This window comes from Phaethon lepturus, unplaced genomic scaffold (assembly GCF_000687285.1).
Source record: "Phaethon lepturus isolate BGI_N335 unplaced genomic scaffold, ASM68728v1 scaffold3776, whole genome shotgun sequence".
NCBI classification, from domain to species: Eukaryota; Metazoa; Chordata; class Aves; order Phaethontiformes; family Phaethontidae; genus Phaethon; species Phaethon lepturus.
Genome location: NW_010546783.1, coordinates 48,575 through 56,093, shown reverse-complemented (window position 1 = coordinate 56,093; position 7,519 = coordinate 48,575).

The window sequence follows — 7,519 nt, the reverse complement described above, 5'->3', positions numbered from 1 at the left end:
TTTTTTTTTTATACTTCATGTTCACATTTCTGGAGAGAAACCATAACACAGCTCTCAAATTTATTTGGATTGATTAGCCATATTGCAGCAGCTGCCTTGCCACTTTGTGCATATAAACAGCCTGAAAGATGTGACAGTACTGTGATTTAGCTGATATTTGTAGAATTACATAACATGAAACATACACTGAAGGAAGAAATTTAACTAAAAGGCAACTCTTCTTTAAAAATGCCAAATGAAACTCCAACAGTACACAGAAAGTTAGTATGATACATATTCACATGACTGTGAAGGGCCACAAAGCTCAAAATCTCATTAAAGGGTATTTGTTTTAAAATCACGAGAGGCTTGAAGTCATGAAAATGTTTCTGGAGCATTTGCCAATCCTTGTCTGCTGAATCAAGGCACCCTTACACCTTCCATCATTCAGACTGCAAAACAGCATCAATACCCATGCTGCTGGTTCTGTTCGGCAATCTCCCTCAGACATCCCCAAGATGGATGGTTGCAGCTGATCACACTGGAGCTACAGCCAGTAAGTCCATCTGGTCCTGGCTTGACAGGGTATCACTTTTGTCAGGTGTTTCAGAATGAGAGTAAATATTACTTCCATAGTCCCAGCCATGTATTTCAATGAAGCTGAGACCCTGGAGGAGGTTTAACAGCACATCCTGTTAGTCCTCAAGTGTTTTTGACAGGACTTTTAACGCTGGATTTTCTTCCCAGATTATTGCATTAGGACTGATCAAAGTTGTGTTTCAGGTAAGTAGTAATTTTTCCATAGACTTTAATAGCAGCTGGATCAGACACTAGAAGACCTGCTAAGAGGTGTTGTAGCTCACTTCAGCTCCCAAGCAATGAATATGAGAGCAGGCAGCTATGCTAATAAAGAACTGAGAATAAGAGCGCACCAAAAAACTCCTTTCACTCTTCACTCCCTCTTCCAACATACTTGGAGCTGTGAGGAAATGCAGGCTATTTGATTCAGTTCACTGACTGGTTAAAAAAAAAAAAAAATTAAAAAAAGCATCAGTACCTGGCGACTTTTATGAGGAAAACCAAGTATTTTATAGTTCAGGAACTTGAAATGTTCATCTACAGTGCAGTGCTTTAAACTCTTCTGGAAAAGTAATCCTGGAAATGCACATGAAAATCTTCAACAAAATCCATGTCAAATACTTCTTGTGGAATAACCAGAAATTTGGATGCAGCTGGAGGATTCACTTGTCTGGGAAACTGACACAAAAGGAGGAGGCAAAGCATACCGTATAATGCCCAAAATTACATGAAGTTATGCTGATACAACATCTCAAAGTCTAAAATCTTCACTTAGCCTTAGCTGGCTGCTGACTTCTGTCTTACAGCATCTTCACCTAATGTTTATCTGAAGAAACAAGATGATATTCTGTAAGTACCTTGAACACTTCTACATCATATTAAGTTTTGAATCTCTTGCTTTAGTACTTCGCACTATACATGTAGGATGGTATTATGACAATTGAATCAAAACTTTTATTCCTTTTGCTGCTCTGAGATGCAAGGAACAATATTCGGGAGAAAGTAAAAGTAAAAAAGAATTAAGTGCTTATATCTATGTCCTAAATAAAGCGCATAAACATGGTAATGTTTTTGTAAGTAACAAACCTCTCAACTAAGGAGACCGGTCTGCAAACCCTCTACCACATGAGTAAACTTCTTAGATCTGGTGTTGATAACAAAGTCTGATCTTATGGGCCTTAGAAAAACAATGTATTTATTTGCTCTATAACAGTATTCCGAAGAAAGCCACCTTTTTGGTTACAGAAAGGTTTATGAAGGCCAAAAACAGAACAGCAGATAGTTATTGCAAAGTCATCCATTATAAATGCCTGATGAAGCAAGGAGGACCCTGTACAGTACTTAGCAAAACATGAGATCTCACGAGTAGCCATTTCCTGAAATAAAAGCAGCTGAGTACGGACAAGATTGAGACAGCAGTTGAAAATGCATCCTGATGGACAACAGCAGCTAGAGCACACATTGTACTAATGTATCTCTAAAGAACAGTTTGCTAAGTCAGTCTTTTGGCTGTACAGTGCAGCTTTTTATCTCTCTTACTTCCTATAATCTACAAAAAGATACGTACATATCACAAGGAGCCCACCAACCACAGAGAACTGACACCTTTTTAGATCCCATATTTGCACTCCACTTCTGAGCCTCAACCTAGATTTCCAATTGATGGCCAGATTAAAAGGAATAAAGTTGTCCGCTTCCTGGGCAGAGAATGTTTAGCAAGAACGTTGCTGAAATTTATCAAAAAACAAAAATAATATTTTATTAATTTAAAAAACCAAGCAAACACCACGCAGCACTCACAGGCCATTAGAGAACTCTGAGTTACATCTCCACACCTGCATTGTGGAGCAGGAAAAGGGGAAAAGAGTACAGACCAACTATATGAAAGAGTGAAGTAAGAAGAAAACATCCAATGGAAGTTGCATTCCCACATACAGAAAAAAATTAAATCTTTTTAACACCTTGAATAAGGAAAAAACAAGAAAATCCATTACATCTACACACCCAGTGCTATTTTACCTACTGGACTAAGTAATTCTCAGGTCAAAAATCACACTAACGTCTCTGTGCAGATACAGAGCTGATGCAGAGTTTTAACACCTTTGAAAGTCCTGGAAAAAGCAGGACAGTTTATTTTCAGGTATCACAATATTCTGCCAGAGTCAGGGAATGCCAGTGTCAGCTGAAAACTCTGTCCAAAACTTTTATCTATGTAATGATTCAAACAACTCCCAAGAAGTGAGTTTTTTCCCTTTTTTCAACAGCTTGTTACTTAACGCTAGAACAAGTTCACAACTTAATTATTATTTCCTCCTCCTTCTCTCACTCATAAACATGCAACTATAACTCATTAATCCCATGCATGTCTTAGAGGAATAAAAATTCCTTAAAAATTGTTCTCAAATGGCATTTCTTATACTCTGATGGTATACGTTAGAGGCTACAGCCTTTATTTTCATTCACTGCAAGACTAATATTGAGAATACCAGGGTTTTTTTTCCAGAGACATATGTTTGCCATAACTCTTACTTAATCTTCCAGCTCCTCTCTAAAAAGCTGCCTGTCCTTCTGAAATGAAGTTACCGTCTGTGAGTCCCACGCCACTCTAGCTTCTTGTGTTCCGTGTAGGTAATCCTACATGCATAGAAATTTCTCCAGGTAGTGCAGCAAACTTTCCAGTCTAACTGAAGCATTTTATCAGCTACTTCTAGACAGCAGTGATAAAGCCTTTTAAATCAAATGATTAGTGGTTCGTAACTTGAGTTTGTACTCAAGATAAATCTTTCATCATAAATTAATTAAGTCTTCAACGACTTAAAGAATTTTAAAAGCATTTGTTTATAACAGCAAGGCATAGGTGAATTCTCTACTTCATCTTAACAATTCATACCATTAAAATATTGCGGTTGAAAATGACATCATTTTTATATAGTTTTATTATTTATTAGATTATTGCTGTTAGATTATTAATATTAAATTGTGGGCTTAAAACCGTGACAAAGGATGCAATTAATACACATTTTGGTTTTGCTATCTAGAAAACAACCACATAAATGAAGATGCAGTTAAGACGCAGGTAATTGTTTAACACCTCTCCTGGCCTTCTCCTTAGCTGTTACAAATGACTAACATACATAGTATAGGGGTCCTATAGCAAAGCTATTAGTGCCTTTTGTTATTAATGTTGACCAACGCCCGCCAGGCAAAAATTCCTCTTCCTGGAAGAGCCAGCTTGTTTGGACTTTCCAAAAGAGACTTACTTAAAGCCTTCCACGATTCCATTGTGGCAGAATCTAGAGAGGACACCGACGTGCAGCTAAGGGGGACTGCTGGAGGGAAGAGGAGGAAGAGGAGGCTGATTCAACAGGGAGATGGGGTAGAGAACTCCATGAGCCAAGAACTAAGATGGGGTAAGCCTGACTTTCCACACTCCCTCTACTTATTTCATGCTCTTTCTGTAAGAAGGAATGGCAGAGACCACCCTGGCGTGAGAATGCTCCCTGTTAGCCCGGTCAGGGGCTTTAGGCACAAGCCACACCGGCTCTGGCAGCGGGGCTGAACACAGGGCCCTTCGTGCCTCAGTCGCCATGGCAGCTTCAGGCCAGCAAGGATAATTACCAGCTCGCTTTTGCCATCCTGGTTCAGGTTGAATCACAAATCCAAAATGCCGAGTTTAGTAATCTCAGCCGAGTTCTACTTGCACAGCTATTTGTATCAGGCATGTGGCATGGTCAAAAATCTCAGTATACCCAGCCACGGTGGTATTAATTGAACAAGCAAACATGGAGGCTCACTGCGTTGGTTTTTCTGTCCTGCCTTTAGCGGGAAAGTATACAAATGATGTGTGAAAGCAGGATAAACATATTTCTACTCTGTTCAGAGTGTATCTTCATTTGAAAACTGGCACCTGCAGAAGCCTGACAAATCAGATGAAATGACTTTGTAGAGGGGCTGAAGAGGCTTTGCCATGACAAGGCTATAACTGAGGACACAGGAGTTATGTCTCCCGTGACTGAGAACACGTGCTGCTGTTTCTGTATGGAACCGGCCTCCTGAACTAATTAATGAAGTTACTTCTCTTCTTTCTTTTCAAACTCTTAAGACACTGAATCCACCTTTTCATGGCATGCTCAGGTTAATCGGCCAAAGATTTCAAAGAGTGTTTCATGAAACCCAGTCACAGTTACTAGTAAACTAATCCCTTTCTAAAAAAGCAAGGCCCTCAAAGGGCTCTCACTATTCCTCTCAGTTTGTGGACATCACTTGTGTTTTAAGAAGCAGAAATTAACCGAAAGGTATACTGAGGTTCGCGTTGTTGAAGAAGAAAGCAGAAGATTCTCAAAAACACCGCTTAAATACTCGCACAAAAAATAAATGTGAGTTTCAGGGTTTTTTTGAGGAATGGCCTGACCTATGGTATTACCCTCACCCTAAAATAAACTGCACTACAATCTTCCAGGAGTAACAAACAGACTTCATTATGAAGGGGCAAGTTTAGGATAGTATTCCCTCCTGACACTCATAAATTAAGATATGTGCCTCAAAACGGCTAGCTTTAAAAAAAAAAAAAAAAAAAAAAAGAACAAAACAGTATCCAGAGCAAATTATTCACTAGAATTAAAACAGAATTATTTACAACGCATTCTTACTTTTCGTTCATCTCTCACATCTCTTACCTTTTTTAGTAATACTTATAAAAGCACTGTAAAAAGTCTTTTAAGCATGCTAAAACTGTCGGTCCTTCCTGGGAAGTATCCACTCCACTTCTAAGAGGTAGATTCTTACCATGGCTTTTCAATATAGTTTCATGGAAGTAAAATAGTCTTACCTGGTAGAACTGAGACACCCTTTTCCTTCACAATTTACCTTTGTTTTGGAAAGAAGAATGAAGATTTGTCTTATTCAGAGTGTCAACTGACAATATAAAGTTAGCAAGCTTTTAAAGAAATTGTCCTTAGTAAAAACATTTGCATAAGAACAATGAGTAAATCTTCCAAACAGGTTCTCACAATGGCAAGTTTTGCAGGTAGAGATGAAGATTTTTCTCAGTGTATGATGCCACGTGTGAAGAAATAAAGTAATTGCGCACCATTTGAAACCCTTTGCTTGTACACAAGGTATCCACCACTTACACAGCGGTACCCCTACTGCTCTGCCAATCTGATTCTGCTAAAGCCGTACTCACAGAACTATGTGCTACTAGTTTTACGAAAATAAGTGAATAAACAAACCAAGCTGTACAGGCCAAACTTTGGCCTCATTCACATGATCAAAATTTCAGACTAATAAGGCACTCTGCTTCCAAATATAAGAATAGTGGTGGAGAGGAGATATTCCAAGCATTAAAGTGATTTGCAGAAGTGCAAGTACCAAAGAGAAAGCAAAGAGGATTTCAATTTTTACAGGCTACATGTTTCAGGAACAAATTTTCCTTTATATTAAGAATTTTTTTTACTGTACCTTTGGCAATCTAAAAGAGCATTCTACTGGGGAACTGTTCCAGCAACAAGAATCATCTGATCAACAAGGACATGTCTCGAGTCCCTTGATATGGAGGTGAGGGAAAGATCCATTTAGAAATTATATTTGTAAGTCATTAAAGGATGAGACATTCTAAAACATTCAGTTAAGAACACGCTTACTCAACCACTTTAAAAGCCCCATAGCAGCCTTTATAATACCAGATTCATGGTACAATGTGCATATTAATTTTGACATTATCTGTTCAGACTATTGCACACATTTTTATTGTTGCCATTTAAAGGATTCTAATAGGATAACACCATTGACAGCTTAACCTTTATTAAACTGTTGATGCAAGATGATTCTTTTAGCATAAAGTCAGATGAAAACATTACAAAAATTCATAGCTATTAATAGATAACAGAAACTATTTAAAACATTCTATTTATAATATTGGTCTTTTATTTACAATTAGAGACCAGAAAAATGAGGGGGTTCTGTCATGATATTTTACTAAATTAGCATTTAAATAATACCTGAGGCACTTTTCAGAGACTATTAAAAGCTATGAACAATTAGCTCACACAGAGTTAAATCTGAAGAACAAGTCTATGGTATTAACTGTTACTTATGATAGTATTGCCACTCTTACTTTTAAAATCCAGGGACCTGGAACCTTAAAGAGTTTGTAAAACACTGAAATCTGCTCCAAGCTTTCTGTCTGTCTATAGTAACAATTATGCTTTCCTCATATTTTTCACATACAAAAGATTGTTTAAATATGAATTAAGCCTCACAACATAACTGTAAGGTAGGAAGTGCCATTACCCTTTGTACAGAGTAGAAACAGATTGTGGCTTGCTGAAAGGAAGAGGAAGCATGAGGTGGACAACTCCATGGGCTTAGTCATCCCATTTCATGTTCCGTCATAAAACGGCATCTCTGATACTGCTCCAGCATGTTGTATTGCTTTGATTGTGATTATGATTGTAGTTAGAACTAAGTAATTTAAAATCCTGATATTATTCAGAGAGAACAACACGTTCCAAATCAAAAGACCTAAACATGGAGCAAACAGATTTTAAAAAAGAGGTCTGTTGGACTTCAGTTTTTCTTGATCACTCAGTATAAAACCTTTGCTGACTTTACAGTAAAAGCCCATGTAACTGGACTCGCCAAAACACATTAAAATAACATAAGTCAAATTCTGTTCTATGTGTATCCACAGTCAATGAGACAGAAATCCTTGCCCCTGACTTCAAAGCCTTCCTAAGGACAGGAGAGCTTTGCAGCTTCCACATCTCACCCTACAACTAGCTGCTCTACTACAGTAGTTGTGCAAGAAATAAAAATAAATAGAAGTGTATTGCTATGACTAAGAGATCTGCAATACATTCATGGTCCCAAGCCAAGAGCACACGGCAGATTTGAAATATTAAGTTCCTTGATCAAAAATTAAAAACAATCAGACAAGCTATTGGAATGGATGGAAGCAAGC